This window comes from Aedes albopictus, chromosome 3 (genome assembly GCF_035046485.1).
Source record: "Aedes albopictus strain Foshan chromosome 3, AalbF5, whole genome shotgun sequence".
NCBI lineage: Eukaryota > Metazoa > Arthropoda > Insecta > Diptera > Culicidae > Aedes > Aedes albopictus.
This window is the reverse complement of record NC_085138.1, coordinates 117723625-117742462: the sequence shown is the minus strand read 5'-3', so window position 1 is coordinate 117742462 and position 18838 is coordinate 117723625.

Sequence of the window (18838 nt, the reverse complement as noted above, 5' to 3'; positions counted from 1 at the left end):
TCTGGATTGTCAATGTCTTACCTTATTGCAATAACATACATGTATCAGAAAAACCATCATACAATACATGAATTCTAATCTATGCCTTATATGTATATCCTACTTCTATACTATTCTATCTAATATATAATATGGATTACAAGTTTCTGTGCTTCGCCAGACTCCAATCCTTTCAATAAGCGCCCCGGAAAAATAATAATCAACAAGCCTCTGCAAGTTTAAAAGTCCTTATCTGTCCACCAACAAAAAAAATTTCAAAGCTGCTACCATGGATAAAATTCGCCAATATTTGTTAAATATGTTCTATACTGGCTGGTCCCGCGGAAGTTGTACTGTTATTTTAAATTTTGACACTTGTTGCCCTGATTGCAGCACCGTACTCTAGATTAATTTTGTTTTCATTGTATTGTATTACTACAAATATCTTATTTTCACATTTTTCAACTTTTTTTAGTTGATGTTCGTAGCTTGTTCTACACTTAACAGTTACCCTAAAGACGGATCGAAGAGTGCAACAATTTTGCTGATCGGTTCATCTGTTCATGAGTTTCAATGCCTTAAAGCAACTTTAACCGTTGTGCGTCCGACAAACTTTTGCTTTTTTTTCTCACCGTGCTTTTTAAATGGGCGCTGGATACCCTGGTACCCTTTCGGCCACATAAGGGTTAAACTTTTTTTTTTTTTATAAATAGAGGATATGAACTACAACAGCTGGTTTTGTGTTTGTTTTTTTATGATGGAGATGAAGATATTTCTAATTGCAGTATTCATCGAGCATCATAATCTGAAAACCATCACAGTTCTTCCTGCTCTTTCCAATTTACATGCCTCTCTCTCTCAAAATGAACAACCGCTGATCTTCAAATTATTTGGAGTTACATATTTACATATCTTAAAAGTATCAACCAGGCATTAAAAATTTATGGATACCAACTTGCTCATCAACACCTCTTAGTTTACATATTGTAATGAATAGGTTATTTAATTACTTATTATAAAGATGTCATAAGAAATGGAAACGGGTATAAAATGTGTTAGTTCAAAAGTAATCACCAAGTATTAAGAAAAAAATCACCTTCAAATATCTACATATCTTTATGTCTAATTTAACTTATATGTTCTGCCACTGTCAAGTTACCACAACTGACTTTTAGTTGGCTGTAATAGGCGGAGCTTGTCAGGTTCCGAAAGTTCCATTAAGCATATATATTGGGAAAACATCTATCAACTCCTTCGTACCTCACAAATGTCATACTCTACCTACCCTTAACCTTATTCATGCATTAGCTGACGTTCACCCCGTTTACATAGTGCCTATCTGGGTCCATAGCATATCTGGGTCTATAGCCTATCTGGGTCATAATGACTCCAATGCACGACTATGGTTAAGACATCCTGAGATTGGTTACATGGATTGGACTTGAGAAGTCTCACAAGTATGTCATGGGGCAGAATACAATTAAAAAAACATCAAACCACTTTGCTTTCCTCAACTTACACATACAGTCCTAAGGAAACTGTATCAAAAGAACATAACATTGCTATAATGTGTAAAGTTTTCCCGGGCTCATTAGTATCCTTTAGACTTCAGATCAAAACAATAGAAATACTCTTATTATTAGTTTATGTTTTTGTTGACATGTTTCATCATTAAAAATACAATACGTCTGATTGTGAAATCGCTTAAATGAGTGAAGCTTTGCAGGCTCCATGAGTATCCATCAAGCGAAAAAATAGGAAATCGTCAATTAACCTCTGATACTACTTGAAAGGTTTCCAAATTGTCAAGTGACAAATAAAACTTCGTATTCTTATGTGTTTCTCCACTTTCATGTTTTCTTCCTAAAAAAAGATGCTAAAAACTAAATTTGATATTGCTACATTGTGTAGAGTTTTCCAGAATCCATTGCTTTACATCTAAATTAACTAGTTTTTAATTTTTGTTTGCATGTTTCCTTATTAAGAATCCAAAACCTCTGATTTTGAAACTTTTCGCTTGCCAGGCTCGTACATAACAATTAGGAAATTGTCAAGCAACTCCTTCCTACTCACAAATTCCTAGTTTTACCCTCAAGAAACTACTGACACAACTGTGTATTTTTTCGACTACTTTTGATTATCATTAAACTTTAAAAGCAAAATATTACCAACACTCTAGTTAATAGTGTTTTCGTTCTTTTAATGTTTTACCATAAAGAACTCAATACATCTAATTCTAAAATCGCTTGGATGGGTGAAGCTTGCCAGGCTCCAAGAAATCCATCAAGCATAAAATCAGGTAATCGCCAATAAACTCCTTAGTATCTCACAGATCTCGTGGTTCACCTTCAAGAAACAACTCATACAGATTGCATGAGTTTAGCTTTAAAGTTTATAAACAAATAGTTAAGCGTCAAATTTCCCAAATTCATTTATCTTTCTCAACATACACGCTACATCATAAAGAAATATCACATTATTATATTGTGAAGAGTTGTCCAGACTCCAATAATAATCATTAGGCTTCAAAACCAGAATATCAGAATTATGTAGTTGTTAGCTCGTGTATTTTGTTATATCATGCTCCCTGATATGCTTCCAAATTTAATTCCCATAACGTCTGTTTTGAGCATTACTATTATAAAGACGAACTATATCTCATCATTAGGAATTCCTATTGCATCATTTTGCTTATCACTATAGTTCTGCTAAATCCCCATAAGATGCTATGCAGATTTATCTGTAATACACATACTCATTTCTCTTTTCATTTTTTTTAACTTCTGTAGCACCTAGTTTATTCAGAGACTTTGTACTTACTCATTTGTAGTCTTATTTTCTTTCTACTCTGGCTTTTGTTGTCACTTCTGTGAGACCTAACGTATACCAAGACGCACACAGAAACAGAATATCTATAACTACCACAGCTTTTTGTTGCATTGCTCTTACAGTCGAACCTCCATACTGAAAAATCATTTCTGGATTACTATGATGATTCCTCCACAATGCCTCCAAAAGAATTTCTGTTCTACTACTCGATATTTCCACGAGTCAATGGTCCCTTCAATATCGACTAATGGAGGTTTTACTGTATGTGAGACCTAACTCTTAAGGAGACGCTACACAGAATGATATAGACAATAATTTCACTTTTTTTTGCTGAATCTTTGAGACTTGCCCATCCAGAGACGCACACCGAAATATTGTGTGTATCAACCATCTCCTCTGTTTTTCTGCCTTGTCTACCATCTGTGAGACCTAACTCTTAAGGAGACGCTACACAGAACCATCGATAAACCTTTTTTTTAACTTCTGTGAGACCTAACTCATTAAGAGACGCTACACAGAATCTTTAAGAATTCCACTGACTTCTAATCTCCAATTATTATATTGTTGAACTTCTGTGAGACCTAACTCTTATGGAGACGCTACACAGAATTCATGGTTTGCACTGCTTAGTCCGAAATATGATACCTTTCCATTCCTAACAGATAACTGTTAAAAACCAAACCAACTAACTTGCATCAGTAAAATAACCTTTTTCTGATATATAAATCCATTCCGATCATTGTAAATAATTCTCACCTTGAAACCAAATTATACTCGAAACTCATTAAATTCAGCACCAATTAAAATATCTTTTAAATAATACTTGATAGAATCGTAATAAATTTTTAACCACTAACCCAACATTGTTCGAGTTAACGCTGGTGCTTTGAATAAATGTAGCGCATAAATTTTCATCCTCTAGTTTAAACTAAAATCCGACATAGAATATTACAACAAACAACAAACTTCCAATGACGTACAGTCCTGCTTCATTCTAATATTTCATTCATACACTCGGTTGTGCAATATCACAAAAATGCTATTACGCTCCTGTAATAATCCAGATAACTAATAAATTACTCAACAAAGAACACTTCAACACTATGTCATTTCGATTCACACAAAACTTCCCATAAAATCTTTTTTTTATTTCCCAAATTCTTTCACAAAACAAGTAAACCAGCAATGACTGATTATACAAAACGCCATCAACGTTGATTTTCTCGTATAAGAACACCATCTCTTGTCAAACGTTCATTCATAAAATCGGTCCGTAAAATGGACCATTCTGCATTTTCTTGTTTCGACATTCCACTCACAATTCTTGATCTCGGATCAAACAACGGACCTCTGAATTATCAATATATCAATTTTATCATCAGAGCTATCGCGGTGCCTCGGTGCCACCCAACCCAACATTTTCCAACATCAATTGCCTTCAAAATTCTTAACATAATTAAAGAAGCATCTCCGCCTTTTTTTTGTTTGTCATTCAACTTACAATTTGTCCCGAGCAATATGGATCACTACCAAATGAAAATTCTAAACTAAATAAACTCATACCGACTGCGCCATGTAGTATTCGTACGCTTTTCGGAACAATCAAGGAAAATCGATGCAAGTTCAATCGTGTATGGATGCACGGGAATCCAGCTTTTCACTCCAAAAAACACCATCATTTTCAACGCCACCAAATGCACCAACAAATCAAGAAATTCAATCAACTTACCCTGCTTCCGGTCACACATTCTGCATTCCTCCATCCTCTAGCCATTAAAACATCAAAAACAATGTTCACTTTGTTATTAAAGAATATTTATTCACAGAAACTCAAATTACTTTTTTTTACTACTCCACATCACTACTCCCGTCTGTTCGTCTCAAACATCGTTCACAAACTGACTTCATTCGTCCGCCGTGGTGTGCATGTCCGCTCACGCCTTCTCGTTCACCCATAGTGGTTTCTGCTTTTAGTGGTGTTGCGTGTACGTACACGTTGCATTACACGAACACTACTTGAGTTACTGGTTGAAAATAGTAAACAAAAATCAGCTGTTCCCGGCAAAATCAGATGGGCATATTTTCAACCAGTAGATTTGCATTAGTGTTCGTAACGCCGCGCTGCGAAACCACTATTCGCTAGTCATTCATTCTCGCCTCCCTTTTCATCGCATCCAGTTGTTCGTCAGCGCAGCGCGAAAGAGCCTTCCGATCACGCCTAGACATCGTGAGCTAAAGCTCAGTTGCAACGGGTAGAAGTCATAGGTACACTCAGAAAAATAAGATTGTGTAAACTATTTGAATTTGAATCGAAATATTTTCTTCAGTCGACCTATATCACTACAACTCTCAGTAACGAATTTGATGGCTCATGCTCCCACTTGCTTCTGAAGCATGTTAGCCAATGAAAGTATACAGCTACCGCTCTGGGTGGAACAGCGTTGGTCAAGGAGGAGCAAATTTTGCTTCGTCCAGGGGAAAACGCTTCATTTTGCAAGCACTGGCGAGCTCCCAGGAGCACTGTACATTTCGAAACTGAAAGTCGTGCGCCTCATTTTTCTCAAGATGTGTCTCATGAGCTTCGTCTCATGCGCTGATTAAACTAGTAAATTCCAAGACAAAAACTTCCTAAACGAACGAGAATTGAAACCTTTGCATTGAGAGTTCCTAGTCGTATCGCATAGACCAACCAGACACTTTGGTTGTGTACGGAAATAAGTTGTTGAGATTCTTCGTTACCAAGAAGTTGTTTTTCACCTTAGATACCAACAGCTCACGCAGCGCATGCGACGAGCTCCCCGGGAGCTATGTACCTAGCTCGCACCCACCAGATTTTCGTGGGCCTCGGGCGAACACGATGAAATTGCCACACAGAAAGTATTGTATAACTTTTGATTGCGTTCGTCAAAATAGCTTATTTTTTGACCATGAATAGTATATTATGTTTAGCTAATACCATAAAATTTTCATTAAAATCGGTTGAGTATTGGCGCATATATTGTCGATATCATAAAATGAGATTTTAGAAAGCTTGTACACCCATTTCAAAAAATTACTGAGGCTATAACTTTTTTGTTACCTCATCAAAACGTTTGAAAATTTCACTCGATATTCTTAACATAGTATCAGTGTTGAAAATTTCATTTCGTCATATCTAAATTCAATCGCCTACAGCTAATTTTAGAAGCTGAACCTGAGAATATGGTATATGAAAAACTTGTGCGGCTAGACCAGTTCTGCTAGAAAGTCACGAAAAAACCGATATTTTTCGAATATTTAAGGTAAATGTCACGGACCAGCTTTGAAAAATGCTAAATGATATTCACTGTGAATATCATTTGGCATTTTTTAAAGGAAGACCGTGACATTTACGTTAAATATTCGAAAAATAGCGGTTTTTTCGTGACTTTCTAACAGAACTGATCTAGCTGCACAAGTCTTTCATATACCATATTCTCAGGTTCAGCCTCCAAAATGAGCTGTAGGTGATTGAATTTAAATATGACGAAATGAATTTTTCAGCACTGCATAGTATCAATTAAGTGGTAAAAATTTGATCGAAATCGGTTCAGTACTTTTTCTAGTAAATATCCAAAACTCAAATCGCTTCAAGGTAAATTTTAGGTACTTTTTAACCATTTTTAGTTCCGCGTGCACTATTTTGACTGTAGAACTGGTAACACTGTCCCGATTTTTATAAAACTTTGACAGTGTAAACTTGTTGTGTTATACTGTATACAGTGGAAATTTCAGCCATTTTTGTTGAGTACTTTCAAAGTAAGAGCAGTTTGAATTTCACTATACCAAAAACCTCATCTGCTTTTTGTGACATAGTGCGACATATATGGCTAAAACTTTTTAACGGTATGATCAAATTGAATGAAATTTTGACAAACTACTTCTACATACATACTTTACGTACAAAAAAAAAATCATTGATATCGGTTCAGTATTTTTGGCGCCAGCGTTGAAACGGCAAAAAAGTGATAATTTCCAAAATGTTTGTTTGTACAAGATTTTCAAGTGGCAATTTCCTTGTTTCAACGATATCTCCGCTATTACTCAACCGATTTTAATGAAAATTTTATGGTATTAGCTACACATAATATACTATTCATGGTAAGAAAATTAGCTATTTTGGCGAACGCAATCAAAAGTTATACAATATTTTTTGTGTGGCAATTTCATCGTGTTCGCCCTTTAGCAGCGCAGCACAGTGCGATTTTGAAGAGCTGGGAAACAATTTGGTGGGAGACTCGCTGTCACATTTATGTACACATGAGCAATGGGAAACTCTGCTCTACGAGTTCCTCTGGGTCCTCCTCTATGAGTTCCTCAGGGAATTTCTTTACGAATTTCTTCGGGAATTCTTCAAGAAATTCTTCCGGGAATTTCTTTAAGAATTCGTCCGGGAACTCATCTAGGAATACCTCTGGTAGTTTCTCTACGAGTTCTTCCTTGAATTCCTGACGAATTTCTTCGGCAATTTGTCTAGGAGTACCTCAAAAAATTCCTCTGAAAGCTCCACCGGCAATTTATTTACTAGTTGCTCTAAAAGTATTTCTGGCAGTTGCACAAGGAATGACCAAAGTTTCCTCCGAAAATTCCTCTATGAGTTCCTCCGGTAATTCCTCAGGAAATTCCTCTAGGAGTTCTTCCGTGAATTCCACTGAGAGTTCCTCCAGCAATTTCTCTAAGAGTTCTTCGAAGGTTTGTTTCCGGAATTCGTCCAGGAGTTTCTCCAAACGTTCTTTTAAGATTATTTTTGGGAATTCGTTTAGAAGATTCATCCTGGAATTTTTGTAGGTGTACCTACGGGAATGCCTGTACGAGTTCCTCCGGGAATTCTTTTAAGAGTTTATTCGGAAAATCCTCTAGAAGTAGACGTGTGCGCCGAAGCTCATTTTACCGGCGGCGGCGAATAGGGTAGTTTGAGACAACGGCGGCGGCGACGCCGGCGTCACGCCGTACACCCTATTCGGCGGCGGCGACGGCGGCGTAACCGGCGTGACCAAAAAAAAAATGTTTTTTTTTTTGTAATCTTGAGAGCAGATTTTCCATTAAAAAAAACGTCAACACGGAATGTTTTTTTTTGTGTCAAAGCTACGATTTGCAGAAGGAAGTGCACATTGGAAGTTCATCAATTATTTGAATCTTCGGGATTTTTTTAAAATGTCACAGATATTAAACTTTGAGTTTTTATAAGATTCCATTAGGATGTCTACAAGAAACTTTTTTATGTGATTTCTGTTGATATGGCTCATATCATTTCAGGAATTCCTCTGAGATTGTTACACATTTCTTACAATACAAAACAAAAATAAAAACTTTGGGGATTCTTCAGTGATACCCTTAAAGAACCCTTGCAGGAGTTCTACGAACCGAAGACTTCAAAAATATCTGCAAAGAAAAGAAATTTCCTTAAGAGTTTTTTTTTTGAAAACTTCCCCGGGTAATAATCAAGTGATTTCAGCAGATTCTTTTTTAATTTCTCTAGGGTTTCATCAAGACTTTTATAACGCATACACATACCATAAAAAACCCTCCAAGAATGAAATTGGAAATCCTTCCAATGATTACATTAAAAAAATACTTTGAGAATCATTAATGTGGTGGTTTCAGGGATTGCTCGATAAATCACTACAAGGATTTTATCATTTCGATAGATATTGATATTGATAACCCTCTACGAATTTTAGTGTTTTAGGTAGCCCCTCGTCAAAGGTATCAGCTTCACAGGGGTACCAAAAAGGCCTAAGACTAGAATTGAACAGGATGCTATTGCACGGTCGCATGATTTCTGAACTTAACAATTACTGTGTCTTAAATTTATATTTTCAACATCTATATCCCTCAAAGTTCTACAGATTTGAATAAAAATCTTTGGAATGTTCGCAGTGATTCTTTACTGGGCAATTATCCAATGTTATTTTTTTCAAAAACTAATCCTCAATATTTTTCACAAATTGTCTAAACAATCAAAGAATGTCTTTATGTTTCTAAAACAAAAAATCCAGCGAAAGGTGATCTAACATTTTTTTTTAAATTTTAATTCTTGAAAATTTTTATGTGATTCCTCCAGATTTTCTGCAAGTATTTCAAAGTTAAACTATTCGGAGTGTACTTTTTCAGTTTATGCACACTTTATTCCAAGAAATGTTTTATGAGCCCTAACATAAAAATTGCCTCAGATGCTTTTTAGGAAATCACCTCATAGGAATTTCAAAATCATATATTGAATCATGAAAAAAGTTAGGATTCTTTCAGAATAATCGTCTTAGATTCCTAAAAAGTTCTATATGAGATTTCTCCAGGAACTCCTATTGAAAGGATACCAGAAGGAACCCTACTGGAGTATTTTCTCAAAGAAATCCTGTAGAAACTTCATGAGGAATGCCATGAATGAAAAAAAAAAACCTACAGGAACAATATCTCAAAATATTCCCTAATAAACTCTAGGAGGATGTCCATCAGAAGCTTCATTTGGAAGAAACCAAAAAAGAGTTTCTAGATGAATCCTAGAAAGAGTTCCCAAAGAATTCCCGAAATCAATTTCTGAAAGAATTTCAGTAGAACTTCACGGAAAAATCCCAGTATCAATTTTCTAAGGAATACTGGAAGAAGTTCCTGAATCCACGAAAGCGTTCCTGACAAAATTCCAGGAGCAATTCCTGACAGAAGCCCAGAAGAAATTCTCGGAATTTTTAAAGCAATCCCAAAAATAGTTGCTGTGACAATCCCGGAAGGAGCTTCAAAAAAGATTCCCGAAGAAGTTTTTAGACGAATACTGAAAAAAGCTCTTGAAGGATTACTGGAAGATCTCAGAAAGGATTCCTGAAGGAATCCCAGAAGGACCTCCGGGAGGAATCACGCATGAAATTCTCGGAAGGAATCCCAGAGTGAATTTTTGGAAGGAGCTTCTGTACTGCCGTCCTACGCATAATTGTCCCATGTTATATGTGAATCCCATATAACATGGGACAACTATGCGTAGGACGGCAGTGTAGGAATCTTGGAAGAAGTTTTTGAAGAAATCCCAGAGAGAACGCCTGGAGAATTCCCGGAAGAAATTTAGGGTAGAAACCCCGGAAGAAATCCTCGAAATCTCTGAAGGAATCCTGAGAATGGCTCCTGGAGGAACAATTTAGGAATCTCAGAAAGGATCCCAGAGGAAACTTCTGAAGGAACCCCAATACAATTATCCATATACTCCCTGAGCAAACACGTTAGCATAACTAGTCACCACGTTATGTCCAATGGGAAGTATTATGAAAAGTGAATGTACCTTAAAATTTATTCGCTAGGGTTTTTTTTTCCTATACATTTTTCGATATTTGTATGGAATAATAATAGGAAAAAAATCAAAAATATCAAAAAACCCGAGATGAAATATTTTAAACCGCACAGATTCTGAAACTAGTGGTCCAAAGCTACGATTCTGCAGGATCGGATGGGGAATAACATTTGAGGTACACTCGGTTTTCATAATAAATACTTCCCTTTGGACATAGCGTGCCACAGAAGTCCAATGTCGTGACTGTTCGTGTGACATCTAGTTTTCCACGCTATTACAGCGTCAATAGGGCAGTGCATGAAATTATCTCCTTCTCTTTCACTCTTACAGACATTTTGTAAACAACAAGGCCACGAAACGTCAAAATCCCATACAAAATCAAAACAGTGCGGTGCCCTATAGCGCTACTAGAAGTGTCAATTTGGTTTACCAAAACAAGAGATCCTCTACAAGATGGACACCCATAAATATTCAAATTGTTCAATTGAAGTCAGTAATATTATTAAAATGGAAAAGTGACTACAGTGCCATTGAAGTTCTAGTGTATTTCTATTGGAATAACAGAAGGAAATCCTAGAGGAATCTTTGTGGAGAAATTAAATTTGTGGAGACACCACGGGAGAAATTCCCAAAGGAATCACAATAAAAATGGCTGTAGTAATCTTAGATTCCTGAAGGATCTCGGAATTGATTTCTAGAGAAATTTTGGAAGGTATTTAGGGACTCCTGAAGTAATCTCAGAAGATATTTCTTAAGAAATCTCTGAAATTTTTGTTGGGAAGTATTTCCTGGAGAAATCCTGACAAGAGCTCTTATGTATCCCAGACGAAATCTCTTCAAAAATATCAGAAGAAACTTCTGGAAGAGCCCCAGAGGGAACTTCTAAAGGAATTCTCAATGAACCCCTGGAAGAGTCTCATGAAGAACTCCCTGAGAATCCCACAAGAAACGCCTGGAGGACCCCTGTAAACTCTAAGGATTTTTTGGAGGACTCTGTCAATTAATTTGTATGGGAGTCACCCTTTACTGAGGGGCAGGCGTCTCAGACCTTGCTTAGACCCTTCCTGGATCCAAAAACGCCCACATACAAATTTTCATGCCAAAAAATGCGTCCTAAATCAATAAATGGGTAATATACACTGATAAAATTGCAAAGTTAAAGTTTATGTAACTGGCGCCCTTTAAATTCATAAGACATATCAAGGATTATTTTTATGTATGCGAATTTAAACTGTATGTCGAGGTTTTTCAACTTTATGTTTGCGCAAACATAAGCATTATAAGGATCTTCGTTATAGTAAAAAAATATAGGAGTTCATTTATAATTATCATGTTTGGCTTAGTCAGTGATTCAAAAAGATTTCCAACGGTCGTAATTGCTATCATCAGCCAAACCTCCAGTGTTATAATAACATCTTTACTTGTCCAAAGAAGATATCGAAGGCTGACTCGGCTACAACCCACCAGTAAGGTAAGTAAAATGTGATAAAAGTGAATAATTTGCGATCATGACTTTGCCTTTTTCACAGGAAAAACAAACCCCCGGGAAGCACGGTAACCCTTGAGCCAGCAGCAGGAGCGCGTCAATCCTCCGGATAGAGTTCGCATCAACTCCTTCGACACCCCCGCATTTGTCATTCATTTGCGTTTCCTTCAACTTCCGGAACTTTTAAAGGATCGCTATCGCCTTGGGGGATGAGCGCACAGAAATGGAATCCGGCGGCCGTGGGACCTGCATGTTCGTTGAGTAAGGAATTATCTGCAGTGACCAAGGCAGTTGCTAGGGCAATTACGTAAACGCCAGCTGCACCATCGGCTGACAAATTCATCTCGGGCAACGAAGCGACGCCAACAAGAACAGAGGATCGATAGCTAGCAAACCACTTCAGTGCTCGAGACACAAATTTTCGCTGACCAGACGACCAATCCCGCAAAGGAGGAGAAATTTGAACAATTGTGCATATAACTTAGTTCCGCTCTAGGTTCCAATAAATAATAATTGATGTTTTGATGAAATTGCTTGTTTTTATTTGCTTATGGCTTGAATAATGATTTTTAAAGAAGTTTACCAATAATTGTTATATATCACCTATGTATAAATGTTAAAACCCTCACACATAAATTTTATTTATCACAATAATGAATTTCATTCAATTTCATATATAACTTTCATTTGTGGGAAATTTTATAGAATTTATGTTTCCAAACATACTTTTTAAAGGTGATCTCGAATTGCAAAAAAATATGTAGTTTCACACTTAATAGTTAAACGGAAAATATCTTCAGTGTAGTTTCACACTTAATAGTTAAACGGAAAATATCTTCAGTGTACAGTACTAATCCGCCAAACATATTATCCAATACAGATTGTTTAAATATTGAACTAGTAGTAGCTCTACAGGTAAGAACAGTACTGTTTATGTGCTGGCTAGAAAAACAAAATACCCAAGTCGCTTTCTGATCGGCGTGGGAAATTTTGTTCGGCGGCGTGGAAAAATTTAATCAGCGGCGCGCCGGGTCAATTCGAGTGGCGGCGGCGGCGTGGAAAAAAACGTCGGCTACGGCGGCGCGGCGCGGCGGCGCACACGTCTATCTAGAAGCTCCACCGGGAATTTCTTTAGGAGGCCATTCTGGATTAGTTTTTGCGCAGCTGGTAGATGATTCACCATAACAGTTATTTCAATCAATTAAAAAAAACCTGAGAAAATAAAAAAAATATATAACAAAACCGTAACTATAAGCATGTCATTGAATCTTCAACATGGTGAGTTACTTAAAAATAAAACACTGATATTGATTAACGGAATTAACAAAAAAAACCCTAATTAATCCACCTAGCGGTGATGGTGCCTTTCTCGTGCTTTAAAATATCCTTTCAACAAAACTCGAGCGACATGTTGATGACATTGACATAAATACAAAATGAAAACTGCTTGCTAAATCAACTCAATATGGATACATTTTATATTAGCATAACATCCAATATTCAGAAAATATAAGACAACGATCCAAAACTCAAACCAAACAAGTGACATGAAGCCGCAAAATTTTGAAACGTCATTTTAGATTTTCCTGTCATCATTTTATGACTCCGGATATCTACCCCAACTAAACTAACCGCCATCTTGAACATTGAGACACCATCTTGGATGTTCTGGTATTCATTTTTAGACTCTGCACCTAAAATTACATAAAATAGTCGCTGTATTGAATTTTGGCATGTCGTTTATGATTTTCTGTTTACCAGTTTTGGACGAAGACCGACATTCTTCCCCATTCAAACTATAGTCATATTGCAGACTTTGTGAAACAGCGCACAGCTTGGGTTTTCTGATTACAAATTTTCAATTCTGGACATATTTTCATACAAAATATGCCCATAACGCAAGAATTAAAAATCCCATAAAATAGGCACTAACTTGAATACTGGGCCATTATCTTGGACTTTGGACCGCTATCTTGGATACTCTGGTGGACTCCGAACATATTTCCCATACCAAATAGACTTATTTTATATAGTTTTAGAGCTCAAAATTCCTTAAAACAGCCACCATCTTCTGTTGACGCGATCAAATTCTTATTTTTCCATTCAACGTTACCCATCCTGCTATAAATTTATACCTTAGGAATCTGAAATGGTACGATTTGATGAGATCGCTTAAGTTTTGTCTATATTTTGTTCTCATATATGAGAACTTAGACCTATTCGTCACTGTTGTTCATACCTAATGTTTATCAGGCCATTAAACAAAGCCACGATTTAATTTTTCACATGAACGTTGGTTCTGCTACACAACAGCTAGTCTCTAATGTGATCTAAGGCTATTTTCTTGCTATGGGTTTGGTTAAATTTTACATTTTACTACCCGGATCTGATTCCGGGTAACTACCGGCTGAACCAAATATGGTCTAACACTATTGTCTTGTTAACTGCTCATCGGTTAACCAAAAAAGCTGCAAATTGAAGGTGTCACATGCAGGGTTTGACAATTTCGACGGGACTCTCGGAATCGGAACCAATTCCGGAACACTACCAGTTGTCTTTAGTGTGACGTAAGGCTATTTTCTAGCTAACTTTTCATCAGGTTATCGCAAAAGCCACGATTGGATGTTTCACATGCCTGGATGTGGTTTACTTTTACATTTGGCCTCTTCCGGCCACTCAAAACCGATTCCGAAACACTTGCTGGCCGTTCATTAGGTAATATAAAAAGCCGCTATTTGATGTGACGCATGTACGGGTTTGTTTCTCTTTCAGATTTAACCACTTCGGCGGGATCCCCAGAACGGGTTCCGGAACACTACTGGTTCAGATATGGTCTGAGATGGTTTTCCTGCTCATTGTCCATCAGGTCATAGAAAATGCCGTGGTTTGATGTGTCGCATGTATGGGTTTGGTTCAATTGTATATTTGGCCACTTCCAGCGGGACGCCTAGAACCGGTTCCGGAACACTACCGGCTCAGATATGGTCTGAGATGATTTTCCTGCTCATTATCTATCAGGTAATCGAAAACGCCGTGGTTTGATGTGCCGCATGCATGGGTTTGGTTCACTTGTATATTTGGCCACTTCCAGCGGGACGACTAGAACCGGTTCCGGAACACTACCGGTTCAGATATGGTATGATATGATTTTCCTGCTCATTATCCATAAGGTCATCGAAAATACCGTGGTTTGATGTGCCGCATGCATGGGTTTGGTTCAATTGTATATTTGGCCACTTCCAGTGGGACGACTAGAACCGGTTCCGGAACACTACCGGTTCAGATATGGTCTGAGATGATTTTCCTGCTCATTGTCCATCTGGTCATCGAAAATGCCGTGGTTTGATGTGTCGCATGCATGAGTTTGGTTCAATTGTATTTTTGACCACTTCCAGTGGAACGCCTAGAACCGGTTCCGGAACACTACCGGTTCAGATATGGTCTGAGATGATTTTCCTGCTCATTGTCCATCAGGTCATCGAAAATGCCGTGGTTTGATGTGTCGCTTGCATGGGTTTGGTACAATTGTATATTTGGCCACTTCCAGCGGGACGCCCAGAACCGGTTCGGGAACACTACCGGTTCAGAAATGGTCTGAGACTATTTTCCTGCATACCGCTCATCAGGTTATCGAAAATGCCGTGGTTTGATGTGTCTCATGCATGGGTTTGGTTCACTTTGATATTTGCCAATTCCGGCGGGACACCCGGAACCGGCTCCGGAACACTACCGGTTCAGATATGGTCTTAGACTATTTTTCTGCTTACCGCTCATCAGGTTATCGAAAATGCAGTGGTTTGATGTGTCGCATGCATAGGTTTGATGTATTTTCATATCTGGTACCTTCCTGGGGTACCGTTCCGGAACACCTAAATGGCCATATCTCCGGAACGACTGAACCGATCGGAACCATTTTCAATAGGAAACAATGGGACCAGATTCCGCGTCAAATGAACCGTCGGTCATTGAAATCGGATGAGGTTTACAGCCAAAAAGTGATGTGAGTTTTTTGTACACACACATACAGACACACACACACGCACACACATACACACACACATACACACACACAGACACACCTCAATTCGTCGAGCTGAGTCGATTGGTATATTTGGCTCGACCCTCCGGGCCTTCTATCAAAAAGTCATTTTTGGAGTGAACATATAGCCTTTCCAGTACACTTAGTGTACGAGAAAGGCAAAACGTTATGCCCACGCCGTTTCACGCCGCCGCCGCCGAAAAAATACATTCACCGTCACGCCGATCACGCCGCCGCCTAAAAAATTGCAAAACGCCGCCGCCGACCGATTTAAAATCGGCGCACACCTCTACCAAGTGTTTCCAAGGAGATTGTGAAACACATGGAGGCGCATGGTTGTTGATGCCTACGCTATCCATGTTTAGGTCATTTAAATTTGACGATCGTCATTTAGGGGAGAGGGTGTCTGTAGAAGTGTAACAATTATACGATAAAGAGTGACAGAGGGGGGAAAGGGGATTTGAAAAGCGCGAAAAATGATGGACGTAATTTTAAGAGGTTTCCATAAAGCGGCATCTTACCCCGCGACAGATAGCCTTCGTTCCGTTTTACGAACCAGCTTTTAAAACCGCTTAAACGATGAAAATGCATTAGTTTCGTGAATATTTCTGCTGAAGTATCAAGCAAATATTGTCTAGTTTTTTTTACCACTTTTAATGCCTTACAAAAAAGGCTGTTTATCATTGAAAACAATGCAAGTTTGAAAAACACCATCCTACCCCGCTCTACTCTTCTGGTAACATTTTGTGAATGTCGTGTTCGTTCTTATGTTAGCAGTATGTACACTAATTTATAGTGATACATCATCAATAGCCATTTAGATGTTAATTGCGAATACCATACCATTTGGAATTCTATAAAATTTAACATATTTCAATGACGACTAGTTTATCCATATTCGTGCAGAATTTAGTTTAAAAGTCCATTCAATATATAACTATTCAAAATCTTCAAGCTCTTTTGTACTACCCGAAGAACTTTGTCAATCGTTTCGATTTCAGGCAATTCATTTTTATAATTTCTTCTATTTCCTTCGCCTCTCCCGTGTAGGAGTAAAGTATGGGAGTAAATTAATTTAATCTTTGTGGAATCCCGCCGACCTCCAATCCGCTTTCAGTGTGGTTTGTCATACCATGGATCAGCGTTTTACAATCGCTGAAGCACGACAAGGGATGAACATTATAATGAAATAATGTTTTATGTTATTAATGCTTTCTTCAACGAGGGTAAACAAACAATGACTTTGATTTTTGTCTGTATCAGGTTAACATCCAAGGTTAGTCCATCCAATTGAAGATTTTGATTAAAATATCAATAGCAGCATAATTTAGGAAACAGCTGGGAACTTCTGGCACTGGCACCAAGCCACCATCAATTACACCGCTCCGTGACGATGGAGCTGCAAAAGTTCTACGAGACAAGTCGAGCACATTTTAATTGGGAAGCAGTTTTGTAATTTGGTTGAATATTTCAAACTGGAGATGTAGACCAAACCATACTCCTCCTAGCAAACATAAACAGATCAGTGGCATCAAGTTATGGTTCTTTTGAATTGGTACAGGTGGAGTGGGAGCAATTAGTAAACGGTTTCTTGCGAACATTGGATATTGCTGAAACCGATAGATATCGTCAACCTAACCTAATTACGCTCATTAAAGACTGACACCAATTAGCGATTCTGTTGGGCGAATGACGTCGTTTTGCTTTTATTACCAAGCGTATCGCCAAAGGCAATAAGGAACAATACGATTATAATCCTTTGGAAAAAAAACAAGCTTTTGATTGCTGAAGAGCCCGTGAATCGAATTCTTGGAATTTAAATTAATTTGTTGGAGTTGTCCTTCTTCTTCTTTTTACCGAAGCAGGAAATTCGACAAATTAGTAATGGGCAGTAGGGTGGCCCATCTTTGTGTACTAATAAAACACTGATCAGAACTGTTGATAAGCCTACTACTGATTTTATTTAACATGATACTACGATGCCCTGGTCCAAGGTTTAGCTGTATCCGCTAAAACTTAGACGGTGGCATTGATATTTTGAGTTTGTATGGGGTTTTACATGTTTTTTTGTATTTTTCTCGATAGACGATCAAATTAATCATGAACCATACAAACATTGTTTATAGCTATAGATTTGGGTACCTCAAAGGTTTGTCGAAGACCGTAAAGTAATCAAAAGCTTAAGCAGTGAATAATGAAAATATTAGCAACATGTAACTTAAAAACTATTTCACCTAAAAAAAATGGAACACGATTCAGAAATCAATACATGATTATAAATGAAAAACTTTGGGTTTTTGGCGATTTTCGTTTTTTTTAGGTAAACTAGTGTCATCATTTAGGGCAAGAATGGAGAAAGAGAATGTTCTGTATTGATACAAGTAGGCAAATAATCTATTTTACAGTTTTCCCTGCCACTATTACGAGTGAGTAGCCTTGTAAAGTTTATTTTCAATAATAACAGACAGAAATTGTGTCGCCTTCCCTGAAACATTTTATTACAACGTCAACAGTTTATCGCAGCATTCATCTTCTCATCCATTCTTTACAATGTATTCAACAACTGGTGACGCCAATTTCATCGCCATGATCCAATTAAATTCTTGCCTGGGAAGACCCAGTTTAGAAATATACACCAAATTGTCGCCTTCTCAAGAACTTGTACCTTTCTGTTTTTGTGCGCTTTGCCATCGTTGTCCTCCGAATCCTCCACGACGGATTTTGATACACACATATACAGCACTGAATCGAATGCCAGTGCCAGTGTCAAGTAGGGAAAAAGGCTGTTTACATTAAAAATTAACCGTATCAAAACGGTGAGGGATGTCCGGAATATGACTCGGACGGACTACAGCAAGAGCTCGTCGCGACCACCCAGTCGGCGGCGTTCACACCACCCTCCACCCTGTGGGTTTCTTTTTACACCGTGGTAATCGCCATCGGCACGGCTCCCCAGTTCACCGCAGGGTGGCTGGGGGACGTGTTCAGTTCAGACGGAACAGTTGAAGAGAACGATGTAAAATGTGACGTGGGAGTGGAATGGCCAACTTTCACCAAGCTGGCCATAACCCCTTTACGAGATTCGGTAGTCCAGTGAAGCTTGTGTTGGAACTATTCCCGTCCGCCGGACCACCGGATCCGTCCGGGCCACCCAGCACGTGTTTGCAAATTGAAATTCAGTTGCAGAACTTGTCGAGCCAGATACCATACT